The sequence below is a fragment of the Canis lupus genome, chromosome 21, assembly GCF_011100685.1.
Source record: "Canis lupus familiaris isolate Mischka breed German Shepherd chromosome 21, alternate assembly UU_Cfam_GSD_1.0, whole genome shotgun sequence".
Taxonomy (NCBI): domain Eukaryota; kingdom Metazoa; phylum Chordata; class Mammalia; order Carnivora; family Canidae; genus Canis; species Canis lupus.
The window spans coordinates 1,089,298-1,116,164 of record NC_049242.1 but is presented as its reverse complement, the minus strand read 5'-3'; the positions used below and the strand labels follow the sequence as shown (position 1 = coordinate 1,116,164).

Genomic DNA, 26,867 nt, shown 5'->3' with positions numbered 1-26,867 from the left:
GTACAACCAAAGCTGCCAGTTTATAGACATTTCAGAACTAAGAAGCTACATTCCACAGTGTCATTGGGAGTATCTGTGATACTCACATTTTGCACAGATACGCAAAATGAAATCTTCATAGATGATTTTAATGATAAGAAAACCAGAGTTAGTGGCAAACTTAACCTTACCTGTTTTCAAGATTTCCCTCAAGATCATCTCATGGTTACTAAGGTGGAAGCATTGTCACACAATGGGGTGGTATTCTCTAATTATTGGGACATCGGTTTAACTGCTTCTGTTGAACATTTGCTGTCTCTGCCCACCTGATTCCCTTAGGCCCAAGGGGCCACACTTGCAGTACAGACATCTTGTCTCAAAATTGCTCTTAGTTCTATCAGCCAAAATGCATCCTGTGACCATTCCTTCTCCAGTCTTGCCACCTCCATAAGCAGAAGCAGATCCTTCACCTCAGTAAAACTATCATAACTGTAACGCTGACCAACATCTTGACTGCCATCTCACAAAGAAGTTGGAGCCAGAACCACTTAGCTAAATTCTTCTGATCTCTTTCTTTCACTAAAAGGGGAATTTTTTTTCAATTCAGGGAAAATTCTTTCTTTTCCTTTTTTTTTTTAAATAGCAAGCTATTATTCCCATACATCCTACTCCTTTGTTAAGGGAACTCTGCAAATTCCGCCCAATTCTCCTAAACCTCCTGCTTTTGAAAGCCAACAAAATGTGTTGGCTATGTCTACCCTCTCTTTGCTCCATATCCCCCTGAGGCAACTAGAACATAGCAAAACCGGCTTGATGGTTTCTGACTTGGTCAAATTTCTATTAATATAGGTACATGTAGCTAAGTTCTGCCGATTCTTAATATTTCTAATTCCTTCCTTCCTTTCATTTTATTACTATCATGTCCATTGAGGACTATATCATTTCGTATCTGAAGTACTACAAAAACCACCTTGGCCTCCTTGGTCTAACTTTATCATGGTTATCAGAGTGGGCTTTCTAACACAAAAATGAAATTGCACCATATTCACTAGCCTGTTTAAATAATAACCACTAGCAAGTGGTTCAGGGCCCCTAGATCACTTTGAAGAATTAATCCAAATAAGAGACCCTTCATGATCTGGTCTCTGCCTCTCCAGCCTTATCCCCAAAGCTGTAACCAGGTAAGAATATGTTGTTCTATTCCAAGTCTTCCTGTCTGTATCCATGTGATTCCCTCTTTCTGAAGCTCTATTCCTTCCAATATTCTCATGTTGAACTAAATTATTCTTTCAGGCTTGCTTTTTTTGGAGAGGGAAAGTGGAGCAGGGAGGGGCAGTGGGAGAGAATCTTAAGCAGGCTCCACAACAGGGACAAAGCCAGTATGGGGTACTATCTCATGACCCCCAAGATCATGACCTCAGCCAAGATCAAGAATCAGATACTTAACTGACTAAACCACTTGGGCACCCTTACATGACACTGTTTAAATGGCATTGTGCCCTGTATATTTTACTAGATGCAATACCATGTGATTATAGAATGATCACTATTTGGTTATTTATTTCAGGTAACATATTAGGTAAGCTAAACAAAGAATTTCAAATGTAAGTCTTGAAACATTATCAAAATGATATTTACTTTAATTTAAAAGTTAATTTGATCTATTTTTACAATTTTTTATCCTTGTTCATTTAAGCCCTTAAATTCATTATCCTTGGATTAGCTGTCAGATATTCCTAATTAAAATTATCCCTAAGTATAATGCAGGTATAATTTTCAACTCATGATATAATAAAAGGAGTATGGTTTGCGTTATACATATCTCAGTTCCCTGTTAAGTATACACAACAAATATTCAACATTATTTTGGGGGGTCAGAAAGCATCTGCCATTAGACAGAGGATGACATCTGTGTATAATTATCTGGCATGATTAATAAAAAAAGGAGATCAAAGTTTCATGCATTTTTAATTTTATGCACTGGGCTTGATGGGCTTTTTTTAAAAAAAAATGGAAGCTTTTATTAGTGAAACAAGTCAATTTATTTTATTTCCAACAAGGCCTTTTCCTCTAGAAATGAGACAAACTACTTTATATTATTTTACAACAACATAACTTAGTTTTTTGATGTTTTCAGAAAAGGAACAATTTCTCTGGGAATTAGAAAAGTAAATATTTTGGGAAGAACAACTACAGTGAGTTACTTTTCAATTAACAAGGCTTGTCTACCAGGCATGTAACTCCAGAATTGTTCCTCTTAACAAATCTGTCAAGTACCAGCCAAACAATTTTTAATTTTATGCACTGGGCTTGATGTGCAAAGGATTTGTACTGGGTAATAAAGGAGCATGACAAATAAATTTTTTAAATGAGTCTGACTCATTAGGTGTCAATAAACCTGTGTAGCCCTTAGTACTCTGGCAGAATTTGGGGATAATTTTAATGCCTAATTACTAGTTGTGTGACAATATTTCAACAAACTAGTTCCTTTATGAAAGGCAAACACTCAAGAACTATTCATGCTGGGGTATGACAGAAACCGGATGCTTATAAAGAAAAGCATCTTGACTTCAAAAGCTAAATCATATTAAGAGCAATCTTTCACAAGGCTACATTTTTAATGTCTACTGTGGGCCTCTGTAGACACTTTGACAAGAATGACATTTTGGCAGAACTAACAAACCAGGGAAAGAATATGTGCTCTAGCCCTGACATGAGTGCTATTGAAATAAAAACACAGACAACATTGGATGCTGTGTTCAGCTACAAATTGCATTTCTGAGGTGCTGATTCAACTTTCTCTCAAAGTCCATATTATAACAAGCTGCCCTGGTGCCTCTAGAGAATAGTATGGAAGTTCAGTAGCTTAAATTAAGATGAAGTTCATTTTGTCTTTTAAATAATATCTGACACGTACCACAGTGTGAAAGAGAAAATTAAAAAAAAAAGAAATACAGTATGAAATTCTAAGTAATAGAATATGGAGTTAGGAGCAAATAGGAAACAACCTCTGGAATTTTTTCTGCGAATGATTACTTGACACTTCTTAAAATAAGTTCCTTTTTTTTTCTTCTAAGGCAACTCATTTTTAACATCTTTTTCAAGTGAAATCATGATGGAAGCAGGAACTCAGTGATCAGTAAGATTGTCAACATGTTCCAGATCATACTTGACAAAAGTGATTGTTTTTTAGTTTCATTTTGCAGCAAACATACCTTGGGCACTTACACTGTGCTAAGTGCGAAAGGAGTAATAACATGAACACAGGCTTCATCTTCAAGGAGCTCAAAAACTGGTCAGGGAAAAAGAAGCACAAACAAGTATAATGCAGGGCAGTCATGCATAAATGCTATGGGAAAGGAAACAGCCAAGTGCTGTGAGAATCCGAGAACACAAAGGAATTAGCACTTAATTCCCAGGCTTAGCAAAGAGAAGGTTTTGGAGAAGACCTCAGGAAAACTATGAATTCATTCATTCATTTATGGAATATTTATTAAGTATTACTGAGCCAGGCCTCTATTAGGCACTGACTGTATACAGGTGAATAAAATATAATTCCTGAACTTAGATATCTCACATCTTCACTTCCATTCTAAATGAATATTTTTGCTTAGCCTTAAAGAATGTCATGACAAGACAATCAAGAATGCAGACCATGGAGTTGCAGACCATGGAGTTTACAGTCTGGAAGGATATATTGACAAGTAGGAAACTCATGACACTATAAGATAATATTAACAACTAACAAATGTTAGTCCTGAGTGTCTCAGTCCATTAAGCACTTGACTCTTGATTTTGGCATGGGTTATGACGTTAGGGTCTTGAGATCAAGCCCTGAGTCAGGCTCATGCTGAGCATGGAGTCTGTTTAGGATTCTCTCTCTCTCTCCCTTTACTCTCCAACCCCCACCCCCGCTCTCTCTAATAATAAGAATAATAATAATAGTATTATTATTATTATTTAAATATATTTAAATAAATATATTATTTAAATAATACTATTTAGCATTTATTTTGTGCTTAAATGAATTAGCCTTTTTTTTTTTAATTAGCCATTTAATACTCAATACTGACTACCTGAGACAGGCACTATTTAAAGTCCCATTTTAGAAAGGGAAAAACAAGGAGAGAGAGGACATGTAAGCTACTCAAAATCAAATATCTAGGAAATGGCAAGAGATAAATTTCAACCTATGCAATGTGGTGGCAGGGCCTTTGCTCTAACCATGATGTCACTTCTCCAAGTTCTACGGTGGGGGAAGTACAGGGTGCTGTGGTGCAGAGAGATATCAAATCTAGGAGTGGATAGGGTGCTAAAGACTAGCTGGAAGATGCAACATCCATGTTGAAACTTGTTAATAATAGTGACAAATGTTTTTCTTTTTTTAAATGTATTTATTTATTCATGAGAGACAGAGAGAGAGAGGCAGAGACACAGGCAGAGGGAGAAGCAGGCTCCATGCAGGGAGCCTGACACGGGACTTGATTCCAGGTCTCCAGGATCACACCTTAGGCCGAAGGCGGCGCTAAACCGTTGAGCCACATGGGCTGCCGGACAAATGTTTTTCAAGAGAAAACACAAGAAACTAGTATCTGGTTCCTACTGCATTTGAGGCAAGACTATAAAGAATGAGTGAAAATTGGACAGGCAGGAAAAGATAAGAGCATTTAAACTGAAGGAGCATAAGCAAATGAAGAAAACTGACTTGACCAGTTTTTCCCCCTTGGAAAAGTTCTTATACTTGCTATCAAATTGCAAAATAATTGAAACTAATTGTCTAATTTAAAAAATCCTGTGAGATTTTCCTTAAGAAAATCTTCCTTAAGATCCTGTGAGATCTTCCTTAAGAAAACTGAAGCCTATGTAAATGAAATGTTTGATTTTTAAACACCTCAATCCATCAGGATTCCAAAATTCCTTTAGGACTATCGATTGTAACATTTTTCCACTGCAGAAAACTCTAAACCAAAAAATTTGGCTTTTCAGATGTAAACATAAAATAATATCTAATATTTATTAAGCAGTCCTATGTGAATGGATCATACTTCATCATTTAATTGTGTGGTTTAAGTGAGATATGTACTGTCTTACTGTCATCTTCTGCTTTTTATGAATGAGGAAACTACAACTTGGAAAGATTAGATAATTTGCCAAAGTCACAGAGATGAAAGAGCTGGAACAGAGACAAGGTCAGATATTAACCTATGTTCTTAACCATTATGTATATGTAGCTGAGTTCCACAAATCTTTTACCAAAACTTTAAGTTGACACTGATGAGTGAAAACTGCTTTACTTTTTTTTTTTAATAGTGCAGTGGAGAGGAAAGAGAAAAAGGAAAACTTGATTTGAATCCCAGCTCTACAACTTTCTGCTGTGACCTTGGACAATCATATCACAACTCCTAGCCTCAGTAGCTCATCTTTAAATTGAAGGTATATGACTACATTATGTCTAAGGTCCCTTCTAGCTACAAAGATCTATAATATCAGTGGGTCTTTAAAAAAAAAAAAAGAACTGTAAAAATCACCAGCTATTCCCACATTTTAAAAAAGAATTTTAGGGGATCCCTGGGTGGCACAGCGGTTTGGCGCCTGCCTTTGGCCCAGGGCGCGATCCTGGAGACCCGGGATCGAGTCCCACGTCGGGCTCCCGGTGCATGGAGCCTGCTTCTCCCTCTGCCTGTGTCTCTGCCTCTCTCTCTCTCACTGTGTGCCTATCATAAATAAATAAAAAAAAAAATTAAAAAAAAAAGATAAAAAAATAAAAAAGAATTTTAGAAATAGGCAAGATATGTTGAAATCTTAAAGAATTAAAATTTAATAAGATTTTTTGTAAATACAGGCTAAAAGCATCTGACATAACATTTCTAATATGCTGAATTATTTGCTGCACCTATGTGAGGCTGAACATCCACTCATAACTCTGAGGGCTAGTGACACAGTTCATTTCCTCATTTCAAAAAGATTGATCTCATCCCTGAGAAAAGGTGCACATGAGCTGGAAAAAAATGAATGTTTATGGGAACTAGGAGCATCCATTCTCACTCTATTAAAGCATCAACTTATGTTCCACGTAAGCCTTGCTTACTAAATGCAGGGTTGCTCAGTCTTTAGTCTAGGGTACCACATGTTTAAGGACAGAAACAAGCTGTCTCTTTTAATCCAAATGTTCAGATTCTTCAAGTGTCAATTTGAATTTTAGTGCCCATGATCTTAAGGTGGTTGGATTCTGTCCATTCAGGGCTCTGCTTCTGAGAGCTCCCAGTACCCCTGAGTCTACAGTCATAGTAACAGCCAAATAAACCAGAAAAAATGGTTCCCACAAGGTGACTCTTCAGCTCAAGAATCACTTCCAGATTCACTTCCCACCAAACTCTACAAACCTGCTTTCTTGTCAGGATTCCTTTTCACAACCTCAAATTCCCTTTCAATGGGTTTCATGAATTGAAAATCAGATCAAGCCCTTTCCTGAGATGCAGCTTTTAACAGCTGCTTTGACACCATGAATTGCAAGCTAGAGCCATCACCTGCTCAATCTTGCCCCATGCAGGCTTTCAAGAAGTAAGTAGAAAGAAAGCAGATATAAAGCAAAGTATGATAAGTAAAGAAATCAAGGGAATTTCTTTCAAAAGATGTGAAACAAAATATAATAATCTTACACTTATGAGTTGCTTTCCCAAACATGAGCATTTCAGATTATCAGAATCAGACAGTCAGCAAGTGCTATTAGCCTAATTTTTAAATGAGAAAGTTGACTTTCAAAGAAGTAGTATAAGGTCCTGTTGTTTTGTGGAGGCTATTTAATTCCTGTGGCTGCAGATCAATGTCTCAGGCACAGCTTTGAGCAATACAACCAAAAGGATTTAAGATCTCCTATCCTAAAGTTCATATCAGAATTGATGCAACTTCATTCTTATATCAAAGATCATTTAATCTTGTTCAGTTACCAAATATCTCTCAGCCACCTACTTCCTCAGCCTCAGAGAATACAGGCCAAGTCTAGCTTTCTGTCTATCTCATCTATATTTATAAATTAGTGAAAGCTCAATGATGATGAATAATTGCACCTCCACTAGCCCAAAAGTAGACTTTGTACAAATTGATATAAACATTTTTTCAATACAGTTTGTGATATCTGCAGATTATCATAATGACACTCCCAATATGATGACCACAATATAAAGGGTTCCCCCTGGAGTTACATAAGATCCAGTCTGCAAAACAGTACAGGACAGCTTTGGCTCAGAGATTTTACAGCTCAGAGAAGAAACCTAAGAAGAAGATACCTGTTCCATAGACAGATGAAGAGGGAAGGTGTGAAAGAATAATCACAACCCAGCTGAGGCCAGTGCACAAGTGCACACAGTCTACTCACAACTTGAGTAGGGCAGCCAATAATACAAATAATAGTATAATAATAAATGTTATTTATTGAGTATTGAATGCATGCCAAGACCTAAACTTTCCATGTATTGATGTATTTAATCCTCAAAACAGTCTAATGATAAAATCAATTATTATGAATGAGGAAACAAAGTCACATGGGGAGCTTTAGTAGCAGGGACATGTAGAGGGTGTCACTGACTTCAGCTGCTTTGTAATCTATATGTACAGTTAGTTATTAATAAAAAAAAACTACTGAACTAGATCTGCTCAGTCATCTGTAGGGAATAAATAATAGACACAACAACTCATTTGTAATTTTTCAAAATTATATTCTTTATCAATATTCATCACATTGGGAAATTAAACAGAATATCTATTTCAACAAGCTCATATGAGCAGACTACAAATTACTTTCCTTTAGTGATAATTTTAGGTGACACATTTCAAAATAATTAATCTTCAACAAAAAGTATTTCCTTCATACATTATATGAATTCAGTCAAACATCGTGAAACAGGTATTTTTTTAGTTTCATTATTGAGAGTTATAAGTTACAGATTGCTTCAGTTACTAGCTTTTTATAAAAGTCCTACACCAAAACCTGGATGATCCCATCAACATATATGACTCAATAGGGAGGTAAGTTTTATATTGTTTAACAGATTGAGAAAGATTTTGATAAATTTTAAGCCTTTTTAAAACTTATTTTTAAGTTAGAAAGCAGGGCAAGGCAATATGATTTTTGAAGTTTCTGCACTGAACAGGGCAGTGCTCCCTTAAAGCCACGGTAGTGGTACTAGTTAGTTTAAGATTACAATACCAATTCCTACAGACATTTCAAATTCTAAGCCTTCCTCTTCCCTAATATCTCTTTTAACTTGGAAAAATTATCACTTTGGAAATCTCTCTCTCAAAACCCAGTTTCAGAGACAGCACATAAGTACCTAAGAATTTAGCTTAACTTACGGTGTTCATACTATGTCATTAGTTCTAGGAAACTGTAATGGGATAAAAGAATTTCCTGCATGTATCTACTTAGGAATGTATATAAGTGTGTTGCCGTGCTACTTTAAGGATCAAATGGTCAGAAATAGTAGGGTAGACTTAATGTAAATATCTGACACAGAATTTTTGCCTTTAAGCAGCTGGAGTACCCTTCTATTTTATAAAAATGGAGGTTTTAATGCACTTTAAAAAGGATTCAATTGACTGTCTAGACATCCAGTATCTATTAAAAATCAAGATTTTAATCACTTAAGGGTAAATGAACCTCATTTTTATTGACTTTATTGCTCTGTGAGGGCCAATAAGGTTAAAATTTAAGATAAAATATTTTTGTGATTTATTAATCCACAAAAGCTACTTGATAAGCACAGATACTTGGCAGTGGGTTCACTAACCACCTGGAATCATGGGAGGTCCTGTAACTGAAGACAGAGCTTCACAGCAGCCTCTGTGCTATACACCTAAAACATCAGTGGCAAGTCCTTATGCTTCCAATGTCATGTCTCCTTAGGAGTTCTTAGTTATAGAAACTATAGATTAGCTCAGAGACAATTTCTTATAAACTACTTGACTCCTCCTTACTGCCTTCCACCCCTACAGATCTCTAGTACAGAAAAGAGTCATATTAACCATTCAGAAGCTCACTCTCCTCCATATACATACTGCTTGCAATGACACCAACCCATGACCCAGAGCAACCAAGGCTTTCAGCTTTAGGTCAGGCTTACCGTACCACTCTAGCCTCTGGTCTTCAGCCCATGCTCCACATTCCTGTCATCTGCCTTAATTTCTTGGAATACTTCTCAATCTCTGTTGCTGGATCTTCTTGGGTTGCTTATTTTTCTTTTTTTTTTTTTAAGATTTTATTTATTTATTCATGAGAGACACAGGGAGAGAGAGAGAGAGAGAGAGAGAGAGAGAGAGGCAGAGACACAGACAGAGGAGAAGCAGGCTCCATGCAGGAAGCCTGATGTGGGACTCGATCCCGGGACTCCAGGATCACACCCTGGACCAAAGGCAGGAGTCAAACCGCTGAGCCACCCAGGGATCCCTGGGTTGCCTATTTTTCATGTGGACCTTAATCTGGGATTCATCTTTGTGCAGACTAAAATAACATAATTATTGGCCCTTATATGATCTGTGTCATCTTTAGCCTATGTTTCCATAGCTCCTCTGGCCATCTGCCCCGGGCAAATCTCTGTTATAATTTGGCATTCCAGGTTCAAGGCCCTAGGGAAAGTATCTTTATAAGTGATCCCTAAGTGTGTTCCTATATTTAGACTTCTAACACCACCTTCCAGCACCACTTGGTTTTCCAAGTCCAATGGGTCTCACTATCTGAGTCTCTGATTATGGTAGCATGAGGAGAGCCAGGCTTGTTTGGAATCTATGTGACTAGATAAATTTTCCAAGAAGTAGTCAGGAATTGATGGAGCCCCATCCCCTGGACATTTTTGCAAGAAAGAAGAAGTCAAAGTTGAACATTCTGGAACAGAGGCAGACAGAAACCTGGTGGGAAAATGTTATTAAGGAAAACAGACTAAGTTACATATTCATAGGGCTGGAATATAAAAAGAGAGTAAACCTCTATCCATGTGCTATTCCATTTTTAGTAGGAATGTATTTTTCTCTTTTCTCTTTCTCAAGCCTAGAGATACTCTAAGGGCAAAGCCATTATTTGGCCTCTTTGAGAGACTCTTTTTCTTTCTTTCTTTTCTTTCTTTCTTTCTTTCTTTCTTTCTTTCTTTCTTTCTTTCTTTCTTTCTTTCTTTCTTTCTTTCTTTCTCCTGTTCATGATATTGTATTAGTAACATTATTAAAGTATTTGTATTACAGACTACAAATTCCAAGAGTATCTGCTCATGCATATTTTTGGGAGGTAAGAGTAGAGCATGGTTAGTAAGGAGGACCATGGGTATGAGGGCAAAGAGAGGAAATAAAGAAAAAGAATTCACAGCCTTGTTAATGGTGGCTTCTAGTGGTCAGGGAGATAACTTTAGTGGACATCAAGCTGGAAAATCTTGATATACTCAGAATAGTATCATCCAGTTACAAGTGTTAGGGTAAATTATAAAAGACTTTGAAATGGGCAAAAGAACACTGAATATCCTTATAGTGAAAACATACTCCCTGGTGTGGCCTAGCAAATCCTTTGGAGATATCTGGTTCTATAAGGTTCTTCATTTTTTTATTGTCTTTGGCAAGACCATTTAATAATTCTTTATATTGTATGAAATTCATGGTAATGCATATGATTCTTGCCCTTGAAATGCAATTATATTTTGTCTGGTAGGGATAGAATGAATATCCACCCTATAGAAAATGTGGCTTCAAACATTACCTCAGTGCCCATAGGACATTGAGTTTTGCATCTGTTCACAAATCCATTTCATCATCCAGATTGTTTAGAGAGGTTTTGTTCTTCAGATTGTCCTTTGAATGAATTATAGCATTTTAATAAACCCCTCATTAGTTATCAAGTTTAATAAAAATCTTGGCATGTGTTCATTTTATATTTGTAGAAGTAGCATGAGTTTTTATATTTTGAATACTGTAGTTTAACAAAAATATGACTACAGAATTACTATACTGTATGGGGAAGTGGAGGAGTTGAATTAAAGAAAGGAACTGTGAGTTCTACTGGATTTTTATTACGTAAAAAATTAATCAGAGAATCGAGTATCTATTCATGTCAAAAATCCAGATAGCAGTCTATTTTAGCAGTATCCTGCTATCCCTCTAATCAGCTACTACCACTGTTTCTTACTATCTTGTGAAGAATGTTCAACTAGAGAATATTAGAAACTCTGTTCCAACTAAAGCTGGGAAGAGAGTGGCCAGCTGTTTTTCCACTAAACTTTATTATTATAACCAATATTCTTTGCACATGCTGATTCTTAAGCAAAAGAACTTGATACCAACAAGATTCTTGTAGAAACACATTACTCTGGTGACAGCCGAAAGATAAAAATCAGAAAAGGAAGGCTAAGTAGACAGATGAGTTATAGTCCATATAATGGCAATTGCCAAGGCAATTGTCAACGGTTGGAAAATACCACCTTGCAACATAGAAGATAACATTGCATAGGGTCTCTCTGAATGTAGTTGAGTTATCATTGCACTGCTTGCCCTTAATGAAAATATCTTCCAGCAGCCCAGGTGGCTCAGCAGTTTAGCACCGCCTTCAGCCCAGGGCGTGATCCTGGAGACCCGGGATGGAGTCCCACTTCGGGCTCCCTGCATGGAGCCTGCTTCTCCCTCTGCCTGTGTCTCTGCCTCTCTCTCTGTGTCTCTCATGAATAAATAAATAAAATATTTTTTTAAAAAAAGAAAATATCTTCATTTGGCTTTAGCCAAAATAGACATCAGATATAATCACAGAGGATGTTAAAGTGTATTAGACATTAATGATTAAGTAATAACAAACTGTAATCAGCCATCTTATTAATTATTATATATGTAATAATGTGCACAAGATAATTAGAAAGGGAAACAACAAAGGGATTAGAATGCTAAACAACTGAAGTCAATATAATTCCTAATATGCATCTTTATCAGTGGACTTTTAGTGGGTTATTGTGCACTTTGTTTAATTGAATTAGCAGAGAAACATGCACCACAAATGGTTACAACCCGTCTTACTGCTTGTTTCAGACTTTGCAATGGGAGCCAATTCATTTTTGAAAAGGAAGCCTTTGTTTTTAGAACTTCCATTTCAATACAACACATGGATTTAACTTGTTCTACTTCTCTAAAATTAAAAGAAATAAATCACATTTCTAAATTCTGTAACCAATTCACCAACATGTTCAACTGGACAATATTAGAAGAAAGAATGGCATGTTTCAAGATAACTGGAATCAAATAAAAATCTATTAAAAGTCATTATAAAATAAATAAAATTTTCAAATTAGCTAGCTGCTCTTTATGATCATATCTACTTAAAGTGCTTTTAAAGTGCTCTTTTATCAATTTATATATCATCAAGAAGTGGCTAATAAAAGTACAAGACTAATCTGAACATTTTAGCATCAAGAAATACAAACTTCTGTATCTCAAGGTGTAAGCTTTTTAAAAGGTTGACACTTTTATTCTCCCAGCTCTGAGATTGTCTGATTAAGACAGAAAAGGGAGGAGAAGGAACAGTGTAGAACCCTAGGGAAAATAAATAGCAGGCAATTATGGTACCCCTGCAAGAATTATGCTTGTAGTGGTAAGTCATAATTTGAATAGCACTTTTTTAAACTGAAATGTGCTTTCACTTTTATTATCTTGTTTTGTGCCTCACAGGTAGGTAAATCAGGCATATTATTCTTCCCATTATAGAGATTTAAAAAATCAAGCAAACAAAAAACTCTGGGAAGATTCAATTAATGGAGAAGTGGAGAAGTCAAAATTTGAACTGCACTCATCTGGGTCCAGGTTTTTTTCTGCTACACCTTCTGCTCCCCCCATCCTGTAACCCCTTTTAGAATAAATTGCCATTTCGGTAAATGATAAAAACTTGGTAGCAACTTGAACTACACTTGGCACTCTAATAAATGACCTAGGCACTTAATTGGGATGCTTGCCAAGGAATAGAGTTAGTACAGTGCATTTCCAATGGCTCTAAACAGCAGATGAATTGCACATCAATTTATTTAAATAGCAAGACTGTGAACCTATTCATGGCCATTACCAGGTGCAGATTGATGCCTGCTAGCACAGATTTCCCACTGTGAAGCCCTTTAGTCACTCCATGCGGCTTCCCCACTCCATTATGCCTGTTAAATGAATCAATCTTACCTTAATATCATTCTTAAATATTTAATGCCAAGTTACAATGCCGACTTTTAAAATCAGTTGGTAAAATAAAAGCAAAGATTGTTCAGCAGGATGCACCCCACCTCTGCAGCCTCCACTCTTCCACATGATTACTTACTGGGGTGAGCTGTTTGCCCTGGAGGTGGGCCAATTACAAGGATTTATTTGCTAGTGTTACAATCTAAACAGCAGAAAAAGGAACTGTGGTTACTAAAAAAGAGTAAGCAATTTAAGACTTACTTTACTTATTGAATCCATATTTGCTGTAATGCAGAGCTTGACCCAGAAAATCACTTCCAACACTTTCTCAATGCGTATTCCTTTGTGAGTATTATACTGGACCTTGTGTGGGAGAAAGAGAGAGATTCCTTTCTGAAAAAACATTCAGCCCTGCTTCGGGGCGATGCTCGATATTCAAATGACTAAATTGCTGGACTTCTAGACAACCCGTACACTCAAGCCAAATAATTGAAATCAACTAGGTTTTCTCCTAGGAGTTGATCTGTGATTTCATTCTGGGACATGGAGCTCCGTGTTCTTTCCGTCTTTCTGCTTTAGATCAGGCATTATTGAAATATGCTTTTCAAAGTCTTTTGCCTCTTTGTGTACATTTGCTCCTGAGATTAACAGAGAAATGTTCTAGTTCATAACTTTGCCTATGTCTTTCAAATTTTCTTTCATTTTTCTCATTTCAGTATTTTTCCTTTTGTTTATGTGTTAATGTTCATGTAGAAGGACACCTAGTTATAAAATATTGGGATTTTTCAGCTGTGTAGTTTGCCAAAGATCTCATGTATGTGATTGTAGTACATAGCTTCCATTCTCAAACTTTTTTCCTATGCTTCTTATTAACTAAGGCATTCAGAAATAATCAAGCACCTTTTGGCTAAGGAAAATATAAAAACTCAATTCTACCTTTCAAGAAAAAAAAAAGTTATTGAAGTAAAATTCTCCAAAGATTAAAATTCACACCCTCTAGCATAAGCAGTAAATTGGATACCTTTAAAATCTACATATACTGAGACTTCATGATGCTAATTATTGAGGATGTCACAAGGGAAGAAAGCATAATATTTGGCAAAAAGAAACAGTAAATCTAGCTTTTAGTCCTGGTTCTGATGATGTTTTCGAATATAGGTGAGGTCCAGAGCCTACGATAAAGAAAGAACCCTGTGAGACGTCTTTGGTGCAAAATGCTGGTTTTATTAAAGCACAAGTACAGGATCTGTGGGCAGGAAGAGCTGCTGCCCCAGGCCTGTGAGGGTGGCTGGCTATATACCTGGAAGTTGGGAGGGCTTTGAGGGTAGCACACTCTAATGAATTTTGGAAGCAAGGTTTCCAGGACCTTGAGGGGCCTGGCTATTGTTGGGAAAAGGTCACTTGCTACCTTCTAATAAAACCTGAGTCATGAGACCCTTCAGATGTCTATCGGTGGGCCATGTGCTTGGAGGATGATTGCCAATAGTATCTTGGGGGATAGAGATAAAGGAAATTTCTAAAGGAATTTTTATATGTTAAAGTAGATTTACAGGCTCCTGGGGGATGGGCTAAGATTGCCATCTGCCCTTAGCAAAGTATGAACATCGAGGCAGTTGAGTCCGTAGAGAAATGCCCCTCTGCCTGTTTCAAGAACTTGTCAATGTGCTGCCCTGGGCTTCTGCTTTGTCCTCAGCTAGTCCTCTGTTCCCCCATCAGTTCTGTTGCCAACTATCTACCTGCTTCTAAGCAATCCTTAAACACCTAAACAGGGGTTAAGCTAGGCCATTGTTAGTGCAAGTGTGGTCAGCCTGGAACCTGCTAGAAGTACCAAATAACCTTGGGCCTCATATAAACCTATTGTATTAGAATCTGCTTATTAACAAGATCCAAAGTGATTCATATAGCTAATTATTTTTTAAAGATCTTATCATTTATTCATGAGAGACACAGAGAGAGGTGCAGAGACACAGGCAGAGGGTGAAACACGCTTTACGCAGGAAGCCTGATGCAGGACTCAATCCTGGACCCGAGAATCATGACCTGAACCAAAGGCAGACGCTCAACCACTGAGCAACCCAAGAGCCCCAAATAGCTATTCTAAATCTAAAATTCCAGTTGTTAAAATAAAATAAAATAAAATTCCAGTTGTTTTTTTTTTCTCATTTTAAACCAGTATCTTAAACATTGTTGATGTTTCCAAAACCAATTGCTTTTTCTTTGGAACCATTCCCATGAAATGCCAAAATATGGTTCCAATTAGCCTGTGTGGACCTGTGCAGGTTAAAAGCTTCTGTTCCGTGGGCAGTGCTTCTCTGGAGCTGTTCAGATTCATGAAACTTCCCATGGGAATACTGATTCATTACTGCTTCCCAATTCAACAGAGCTGCCTTAGATTCGGAGACATGAAGATAGCATGAGAGTCACCATCTGCGTCAACTGCTGACTTGTACAAAATGTTGCCCCTATGCAGCTTTGGTCCAGGGAGGGCTCTGGGCTTTGGTCCAGGCTAAAGATGCTCCTTTCTGCTGCTTCTACTATTGTTGAGTACCACAGGGAAAATGGGCTTCCCCTGACACCTAAGGAAGACAGGCAGAATCATTCTTCAACTGCAAAAGTTCAAGGGGTCATTTCAAATACCTTTCAATAAATCAGGATGGCAGAGCTCAAGGGAAAAAGAGGATGGAAGTTCAAAAATACACATACAGAGAGAGATTGCAGATTTATTATCCAGAGGTATAACTAAGGAAACATAACAAAGAGAAGCAATCAAATCTAAAATTCAAGATAGAATTATTTTGATTGACATGGTAGGAAGGTCAACCTGACTTTCCAGAAAGTGACAGTTGTAAAAGAAAATTGTGAATTTTTCAATTTGTAAGAAATTGATGACTTAAAAATGGAATTTGCTCCTTAGAAAATATTTTTATGCATTCTTTCCTACCAGCTCCAAGTTTAAGAATGCATCCAAAAAGGATGTGTTGAGATATCATAGTGGGATCATTTCAACTTGTTTTTGCTCCTTTTTAGGCAGACTTTGTTTCATTTGCTTATTCAGGCATTGTACAAGCGGTTTCTTCTGTTATTTTGATAGAATCCAGTGTTCCTCACTTTTCAGAACTTGCCAATGCAAAGCATGCTCTTTGTCTTTGCCACCTTTTTAATTCAAATGCTGTGGCTTTATACTGTTATCTAGTGAATCTCCTGATTATGATTCTGCTTATGTATGGTCCCTTAAATTTCACTGGGATCCGTTTTCTGTACCTTGAGATTAGAAGTATCTGGGAAGTATCTGTATCAGGGTGTGCTTCTTTTTTTCTGGGTGAACAGAAAATAATTAATTTTTTCCCTTCATTCTCAGCTGGCACAGAGCTCTTATTAAATAGTGCTCACAGACCCAGGCCAGCACCCTGTATTGAGGGGGTTTCCACTGCTAAGAGATCGGTTTGTGTGTTATAAAGAGAGGTAGTTACTTTCTGAAACACAACCTTCAATTGTTATCCTATAAATGATAAATAAAAATTATTGTTAGTCATATTGTATTTGTAATACCTTTTGGGAATGAGAATATCTCAAAGCTGATGAGTTCCTTCTATTTGCAGATTATCTGACTGAATTCACCCTGAAAAATAATAGTAATAAATAAAATGTTATAGCATTAAAACTGAACCTCACTAAAGTAATTTGGCAACCATAGAGGTTCAGAACCTCAGATGTCCTCTATTCCAATTATCTGCTTTTACAGATAGGGAAATAAATCCATAATAAGCAATTTAGGCTAAGTCACAGAAATAGCTTTCATCTGTTTTGGTACATTACTTTCTCTAGTTTCTGAACAAATACTATATCTGTTATCTGTAACTCTAGAATTCAATTACAGATAAAGCTTTGTGACACTTTTTGTTTATGAATGTGCTGAGCAGGCTCTAAAGTACACCAGCCTCCCCTGCCCCCAAGCCCCACAGCTGTGATCCCCACTTCCTAGAACCCAGGCCCCAGTACTTCCCTCCTCTTAAATAAGAGCAGGACCCATAACTTGTTTCTCACCAGTGGAATGTGGGCAAAGATAACATAATGTCATTTTGTGATTTCATTACATAAGATTGTAATTTCTGTTCTGCCAGCAGACACTCCTTATTGATTCTTTCATGCCAGCTTTGATGAAATAAGTGTAGAGGACGGGAAAAAAAATCCCTCCACCCCCTAGATTTTCCAGATGGAGTCCTATAAATTACACTGACAAAAGACATTAATAAGAGAAAAACAAACATAACTTTATTAACATGTGTATTGTGCCTTCACAAGGAAGCAACAGTGATAAGTAACTAAAAGGAGTGGCTAAAATTTGGGCTCAGATAGCATTTTAACAAAAGAATAATAAATTTTTAGAGAAATGACAAGACAGAGGAAGAGGAATCTGAGTTTCTAGAGGTGGCAAATTATGAGAAGGCAAATACATAAGGGAACTACTGGAAGATGCTACCTTTGATTTGACAAAGGTCTAGAGTTCTTTCGGGTAAGTTACTTCTAGCATTCCTGGTAGAAAGGAGAAAGGAGGGCAACTTTGCAAATTTATGGCCTTCCTTGGACAAATGAGGGAGAAGGGAAAACTTTTCTTGCATCTCCTTCTTCACAATTGCCCTCAGCTCAGAATAACTCTTCTGCTAAAATGGCATGGGATCGGTGGGGGATGTGCGCATATTTTGCCATCCTTCATTAGCCATGAGGTGGAGAGGACAATGTGACAAGGAACTGAAGGCAACCTCCAACCAACATCTGAAAGGGAGATGAGTTCCTCAGTCTGACGGTTCACAAGTAACTGAATTCTGCTAACAACCACATGAGTTTAGAAACAGATACTCAGGGATCCCTGGGTGGCTCAGAGGTTTAGCGCCACCTTCAGCCCAGGGCCTGATCCTAGAGACCCAGGATGGAGTCCCATATCAGGCTCCCTGCATGGAGCCTGCTTCTCCCTCTGCCTGTGTCTTTGCCTCTCTCTCTCTATGTCTATCATGAGTAAGTAAATAAAATCTTAAAAAAAAAAAAAAAAAAAAAAAAAAACAGATACTCCTCATTCAAACCTCAGGTGAGACCCTTGGATAAGATTTTGATTGTAGCTGCATGAAAGACCTTAAAGCTGAGAATTCAGGTAAGCCATGTGCAGGTTCCTAACCCACAGAATGTGTACAGTGATGTGGGGTCTCGAGCAAACTGTGAAGAAAGAATTCTTGAGACATTTTCAGTGCAAAAAGGTGCTTTTATTATAAGCAAAAGGGGAGGGGATGTGCAGGGAGTATTAGATCATAAATGTTTGCTTTCAATTTCTACTCAAAACCATACGTTCACAAGGTTTCTCTGGTGCTTATCATTCAGCTCAACGTTAACTATCAGTGAGATGCACAGGGAATCATGAGACCCTTTAAGAATATAACAACCAACACATACTTGATCCTTAGGGAGACAAAGCAGGCTATAGGTCAGCCTTCCGGGCTAGAGGTGGCTTTTTTCTGCTTCTATTCCTTCATTCCTAATAAATGTGTTTTAAGTTGGTAAATTTATGGTAATGTGATAAGTAACAAGAGATAAACAATAATCACAGGATGACTAGTTTTATCTAATTAAATAATCTTTTCAGGAAGACAGCACTGTATAGCATTTCTAAGTCAAAACATGAGATTAGAATAATTAGGCTCAAGATCTTGGATGCTTCACTCTTTAAAGCACTCTCTTATATTACAAGGCCCTTGTGGGTAAACTTCTATATGATACTTCTTTGATCCCCAAGTACTTAGCAATGTCTTCTCAGAACATGGCAGCTACTAAAGGAATATTTTCTTGACAAATTAACTTTTTATCAACCAGAGTAATGGAAGTTACAGACTGAATACTCTGTAATACATACTGAATTACTTGTTGTAAGGCAGATTACATTAAATAAAAAGAAACACATGTAATATAGTAAAGAAAAATTGGAGACATCCTGAATATCCATCAATGAATTAGAAAAAGACTGGAATGTCATGTCATCATTTCAAAGAATGAGAGAGCTTTTTATCTGCCAACAAGATATATTCTTGAATTTGGGAAAAAGACACTGTATATTTTGTATAAATTATCTAATTTTTTAAAGCACCATTTCACATATATGTATATGCACACAAAGTGAGTAGAAAGACACACCAAACTGCTGACAGTGTTAGTGGGGAAGATAGGGGAGGAGGGAATTACCATTTAATTGCATAAAGTTAAAAATAGTCAAATTTTTAAATATACCTATGTTACAATTGTAATTTTAAAAAATCAGCAAAAACTAAAAAAAAACCCAAAGCTTTGTCCTCTTCTTGGCTGCTTCCATTCAGTCCCTTTCAAACTATAGAATAAGGAATAATAGACTGTTTCCCTACCACTTTGGATGAAACTCTTGAAAAGAAATGAGAAAGAGCTACATTCTGTGGAGTAGGAGACATAAAAATGAAAAATGTTGCAAGCTATTATAAGCTATTCTTAATTACATTTGTGTTCCACATTTAACTAATGTAAATGTAATAATTAACTAATGTAAAAATATTTTTTTTAGAAAATGTTTGTAAACTGAGAATTAGATAGTTGAAATAAATGGTTTATAATAGCTATTTTTAAGATGGTATGATTGATTATATACTTTCTGGTTTAAATATAATACCTAAAGCTTTTATTTAAAAGTTACATACTATTGGCTTGACCCAGTGGAAGTCCTCTAGCAATAAAGCAAGGTCTGATTGTGAAGTGGCTGAAATCTTACCATTTCTAAAAAAAAAAAAACCAGTAAAAAATACATACAATTCTCTTGATTGAAAATTAACCAACTTGACTTACTATTAACAATGAATGCATTTCAGTGGCTATTCTGCAATGAGCTATAAGGTATCAAATTGTTCACATAAAACTTGGAATAAAAAACCCAGAGTTGGACTAGAAGTCTTCAGCTGGGGACCTTCTGTGTTTTCTTGATTCCACAATTCTGTCTCTATGGTGATGTTGTTATAACATAGATTATGACTCCCCTTAGGTTCTCCTGCACTTTTGACATAAACAACCTTCAGCTCCCAAGTTAGCATTGCTACTAGTCCCTCGTCTATAGGACAGTCTACTAATATCCTAAAACATTTAGGTTTGTTATGTGATTAAGTAAGAGGGAATAAAGTTTAGGGATTATCATGTGATAAGAAAACTCTAGACTCTTCTGCAGGTCAATCATTTTCTTGATAACAGTAGTATAAAACAGCATCTTTATGCAACTGTTGATTCAAATACCATCATAAACGAACCAACTTAACCATACACACAAGGACTTCATGAAATGCAAAATCCTCGACTGCTTTTAAAAGTAAACATGGTAAGTAGATGGTCAATTTATCTTTCGGAAGAAAGAATACATGACAGAACAAATCGGAGATTTGTATTTTCATTGGTATAAATTGGGTACATATGAGTTGATATTAATAAATGAGAGTTAATACAGCTATTTAAAGTCATCGCCACTGGAAAAGGGAGTTATTTTTAATAATATCCAGCTAGAATTTTGCAATATAATAAATATTTCCTATGATATTTACAGCTTAAACAAATCATTTAAATATAGGAAAGAAAGTAAAATCTAAGTTAACATAGTTGCTGAGTTAAGTCGAAATACCAGAAAAGGCACTCTTAAATTTTAGACACAATGATTTCATTAAAAATATTACATCTCTATATTTAATTACAAGTAAACCTTAGCGCACTTTTTTGTGAATTGTGGTGAACAATTAATGGCCGCCAGTAATCACTGCCTCACTCATGCCTATATTTAATCCTCTCCCAATGACTATGAGTGGGACCTGTGACTTGTTTCATGGGCATCCTTCATGATTTTGTCACATAAGATTCTAACTTCTGTCTAGCTAAAGCAAACTAGCAAAAAATGAAAATGGATATACCGCTCACACTTGTCCTATATGCAGGAAATCATCAGCTATTGTGGTAATAAAAATCCTTGGGAAATGTTAGTTATTATTATTCTGCTTTGCAATGTAACTTAAATTAAGAAAGTGAAAACAGATTAAGGTTAGAAATATAATCAGGGTACCACCGTGTCAAAATCTGCAAAAAAGCATTATTAAAATACATTTTGGTGTTCATGTAAAAAATTAAAATAGGAACAGACTTTTAAACTCACAAACATGATGAAATATAATCTATTTGGGGAATTTTATATAAGGAAAACTTAAAATCAGTTTTATGAGTCCATAAGAATAGAGAAAAATAATTTCTTATTAGAAAGGCTCATTTTTGTGTAATTCCCTGAGACAACACCATCTGCCAATGTCTGTCCTTGAAGATGATATTACAGCCCCAGGAATAAATTAACCTCATCTGGTATTTTTTTCAGTGGACTTTGGCATAAGTTATAACAATTTTTTTTACCTATAAGCCATCTTTATTTTAAAGTTAAATGTCAAACCCCTGAATTGTGAGATACTTAGGTTTAAATTGTAATGAAGCAACTGAAACTTCTGAATGGAACTGAAAGTGACCTGGAGGTTGCCTGGTGACCTGGTGACTCGACATCCTAGGAATTTATGAGCCTACTTTGTGGAGGATATTTGAGTTTTTTCAGCTCAACCTACTATTGCTGTTCTATGGTCAAGCATTGAACCAGGAGAAATGAACTTTGCACATTTAAACTTCTGACTCTTAAAAGTTAATTGGGAATAAGAAGCTCTTAAATGTTGCAATCAGAAAATTTTAGAACTGTAAAGGACTTTGGAAAATAAACAGAGAAATTTAATTGTTGCAACACATGTGATTCATTATACCTTAGAGAAAAATATGACCAGAGAAGTTAAGTGATCGGTTCAAGGTTGCAAAGCTTAGTATGTCAGAAAGCTGCGATTCCAGATTAAACCTGTCTGACTCTAAAATTCTTTTCCCATGACACCATTTGCCTTTCAGAAAAATCATCAGAATATGGCTTATAGGGATCCAAGAAGAGAGCTCTCTAAGAGAGGGAATAAAAGACCATGTGTCAAAAATCTAACTCATTAATGATGGAGCCAGAAGGATGTGGAAGGTGGTTCAAAGAACACTTGAGGAACAGAGGCTTACAGAGTTATTCAATAAAGGAGTGATGAAACATGTCTGATAAATTAGATATTTGAAAACTGATGTCCTAGAGGGCAATAAAACTATAATCTCTGGGTGGGTTTTTTTTTTCTACCTGAAAGAATGCATTAGATATCTACTGGTAAAAACCATTTGTAATCTATCAGTCTTTTCTAACTGTACAGAGTTCAGTCTCTAATTAATAGCAAATTGTAAATCAAAGATGTATTTCTCTAGAGAATTAGATAATTCTTCAATAAGCCTGTTAGATAACATTCCAGAATGATAATGAAATGTCATATAGTCAACCTGTTGCTTTACTTCCAAGTTTTTATAACTTTTCTTAGCAGGCTTCTTTGCCTGGGGACCAGAGACTGCTATAGAGGGAAATTACAGCCTATCTATGGACCATAAAAAACAGCCTGAAAACAAAAACAAAAACAAAACAGCCAGGGTCCTAACCCCAGAGAGAAGTGTAAGTACTTAGAGTTTGAAATGATATCAACTCAATGTTCTTGTGCCAGAAAATGCTTGGTTCAGTATCTCTTTCCTCACATGGCAAAAAGGATTGAGGCAAAGGGCCTGAATCAATCAAACTAACCAGTTATTAACTTTTAGTCAGAAAGAATACATGTGATCTGATTATGCCAACATGCACACTACACAACCAGCACCCTAAGGAAAGCAGTTAATTCAATAAAAGCAGTTCTACAGGAAGCCAGTGATAATGGTCCAGGAAACTACTATATGATGCAAAGATAATGTACAAGAGGATTTTAAGTGTCTACATATATACATAGCATATCCTTCTGGTACTCCTCAGAGGTTTTGGTAGCTATCTGGCTACTGTGTGCTTTTAAGGTTATACTACTTGACCAGAACTTGAGGTAGAATTATTTTTTATGCCAAGTAGGTACAGAGCAAATTATACTAATAATTAACTGTGTTGGGGGTGGAGTTGACCTCAGAAAAGCTGAGGAGCTAAAGAAGGATATGTACATAAAAAGAAAAGACCATTCTATCTCCTCCCAAAGATAATCCACAGAAGCAACCCCATGCTAGGCCATAAATCTACTCAAAAAGTAATTTTGCACACAATGGAACGCAGTCAGTTGGACTTTAGCACCTAATAAAAAAGGAGTTTTGGGCATCCCAACACTATTTTTAGGAAAATTGGTCTTTTTACTTAAGTTCCATCTTGCTTCTTGCCTTAAAATCTGTTTTTGCACTTAACTATCTAATCTCTTTATCTCTGATTCCTAAATGAGGCCCTTAAATCTACTATCAGATTTGACCTACACTGTTTAAAATCATAAAGTTAAAGGAATGGGAAGTCATCCTTTCCTCTTACCTCAGCCGAGACAAGGTTGGAACATTTCAAATGGAACATAAACTGTTAAGTAAAAGAAAATCCAGAAAACTATACCAAAGATTGTTTATAAAGCATAGTCAATTTCTGATATGGCTTTAATTAACTTAATCTACAAATAATATTGCTTATAGGAATTAAAGTCCCTTTCCCTTTTCTCAGATTTACCTGGGGAACCTTGTTTTAAAAAAAAATAAAACAGCTTTTCTCCATCTTTATTCTTCTCCCTTCTTCACTCCTTTTCCTACTTCCTATCCCTTTGCCCTGGCATGGGGTTTCAAAGAGGCTCTAGTGACCATTCAACTCTCTTGTCTCCATTTTATAGCTAATACATTCAAAGTCACTAGATTCATTACTCTTTATTAATGTCTTGGAGGAAAAACAGAAGTAAATGCAAATTCCACAGACATGTAACTGTGTATTCGACTGCTATTCTAAAATTAGCATAACTCTCTATAGGACCAGTACAATCGGGCCCAGTAAAGGTAATTTGATGTAGGAAAGATGCTATGGTTCAAAGTCAAGAGCCAAGAAATCATTTTTGAGATATCTTTGGTACAAAAAGGTGGTTTTATTAAAGCACAGGGACAGGACCCATGAGCAGAAAGATGCACTGGGGTCATGAGGAGTGGCCGATTATATACTTTCAAGTTGGGAAGGGCTTAGGGGGAACATAGTCTTTAAGGAATTTTGGAAACAAGGTTTTCAGGACCTTGAAGGGGCTAGCTATTGTTGGGAAAAGTCATTTATTGCTTTCTAATAAAACCTTACTCATGTATTTCTCCAAAGAAGACATATAAATGGCCAAAAGACACATGAAAAAATGTTCAACATCACTGGGCATCAGGGAAATACAAATCAAAACTTCAGTGAGATACCACTTCACTCCAGTTAGAATGGCTGAAATTAGCAAGGCAGGAAATGACAGATAGTTGGCGAGGATGTGGAGAAAGGGGAACCCTTGTACACTGTTGGTGGGAATGCAAGCTGGTGCAGCCACTCTGAAAAACATTGTGAAGAATCCTCAAAGAGTTGAAAATAGAGATACCCTCTGACCCAGAAATTGCACTACTGGGGATTTACCTCAAAGACACAAATGTAGTGATCCCAAGAGGCACCTGTACCCCAATGTTCATAGCAGCAAAGTCCACAAGAGTCAAACTATGGAAAGACTCCAGAAGTCCACTGATAGATGAATAGAAAAAGAATGGATATACAATGGAATACTACTCAGCCATCAAAAAATGAAATCTTGCCATTTGCATCAATGTGGATGGAACTAGCAAGTGCTATGTTAAGCAAAATAAATCAGTCAGAGAAAGAAAATTATCAGATGATCTTATTCATATGTGGAATTTAAAAAACAAAACAGAAGACCATAGAGTAAGGGAGAAAAAAATAAAATGACGGAATCAGAGAGGAAGACAAAACATAAGAGAGTCTTAATCATAGGGAATAAACAGAGTTGTTAGAGAGGAGGGGATGGGGGATGGGGTAATGGGCATGAAGGAGGGCACATGATGTGATGAGCACTGGGTGTTATATAAGACTGATGAATCACTGAACTCTACCTCTGAAACTATATGTTAATTAGTTGAATTTAAATTTTAAAATATTAAAAAAAAAAAACTTTAGTCATAAGACCCTTCAGATGTATGTATACATACATACATACATAGTCATATGCTTGGGGGATGGTTGCCAACATGTATCTTGGGGTGTAGAAATAAAGGAAGTTTCCAAAGGAATTTTTGTATGTTGAAGTAGACTTATAGGGCCTGGGGGTTGGGCTAAGATTGCCTTTTGCCCTTAGCAAAGTATCAACATCTGAGGCAGCTAAGTCCCTAGAGGAAGGTCACTCAGCCTGTTTCCAGGACCTGCCAATGGGCTACAAGTCATGAGGAAATTTAATAATTTTTCTTTTGCCTTTATTTCCCACATAGATTGACATTAAGAAGTCTATTTAAGCTTCTTGATGACTCCTTATTGCCTATAAGTGTGCTGTCTTCTATGCCAACTAGAAAAGATGCATAACTATTTCTAAAAGTATACAATATAATGGATGAGGATTTGAAGAGTTGAGATCACTGATCAAGATACATTAGTGCCCTAGTAAACTTTAAATATTTATTGGCCGTAAATAGAGTAGCAAGCTTAAAACTTGATAGAATGGGACACACACCAAGCACAGTCAGTCATAGAAATCTTGAATTTAGGGGCACCTGGGTGGCTAAGTTGGTTGAGTGTCTGCTCGGCTCGGGTCATGATTCCAGAGTCCTGGGATTCAGTCTTTAGGTTCATGACCATCCACAAAATGTAAAAGAGTCCACATATGGTTCCTTTACCCCTGGAAATTTTTGTGTGTATCTTAGGAGAAAATGGACTCACCCTAGAGATTTAATGCATCTAATTTCATCTGCCATAAATATTAGTTTAATTCAAAGTGGTCTCCCTGTTTAACAAAATTAAGTGAATAGTATCACAAGTCATCTAAGAAAAGCTGATATATTTACAAGATTTTCCTTCTGAAGTGGCAATTATAAGTAATTTTTAATGAGCTTTTAAGTTTTAATAAAAAGTATGTACATTATTTTAAGGAAATGGCCTCTTCCTCTATTCATGCTTAATTTTGAATATTTGCAAAATACAGAAAGGTCAAAAAAATCTTTTTTGAGGAAGCAAGTCTCAATCTTGTCTTCTTTCTTGCTATATTGACCACTCACTGCCCTGCCTCTTCTTTGACATTTCATCCAATAAATTTTATTCCACATTGGAGGTTTTTCCAGCTGGAGAATCCTCAGAGAGTTTCTAATACAGGGTTACTGTTTGGTTCTTCCAAGACCAAAATCCTTAGTGAGTCCTAGATAATACACTCTCCCCAAAAATTTTTTCTTTTTTTCTGTTTGAAATATTTCCAAGTTCTGAATAACATTTACTAAATTAATGAAATTGCCAAGTCCTCAATTTCTAATATTTTTTACCCTTTGGCAGCAAGATCTAATTTTCTTTTTAATGGCATTCTATTTTTCTGTAAGTTCCTCCTGTTCATGCAGTTTCAAATGAAGGTTTTTGTCTTTGTTTTTTTTTTATTTCAACTTGCCCCTTTGAGAGCAACACTTTTACTAGATCTGAGTGTCTTCCTGTTTTTCTTCATCACCCCTGTAATTCTTATGTATACTGCTTAAGGTTTCTTGGTATCAAACACCAAAAAAAAAGACTCCTAACTTAA

The 26,867-nt window shown here is 36.3% G+C and overlaps 1 long non-coding RNA gene and 1 pseudogene across 1 annotated transcript; one reads left to right on the top strand and one right to left on the bottom strand.

Annotated features, from left to right (window-relative positions):
* The window catches only part of LOC100685600, a 101,685-nt pseudogene extending 81,540 nt beyond the window's left edge, over positions 1–20,145 (bottom strand).
* A 48-nt stretch (positions 20,146–20,193) lies between these two features.
* Positions 20,194–22,364, top strand: LOC102154045. Its single transcript, XR_005375403.1, has 2 exons — positions 20,194–20,524; positions 22,120–22,364. It is a non-coding gene; the product is annotated as an uncharacterized LOC102154045 (long non-coding RNA).
* Positions 22,365–26,867: the final 4,503 nt, after the last annotated feature.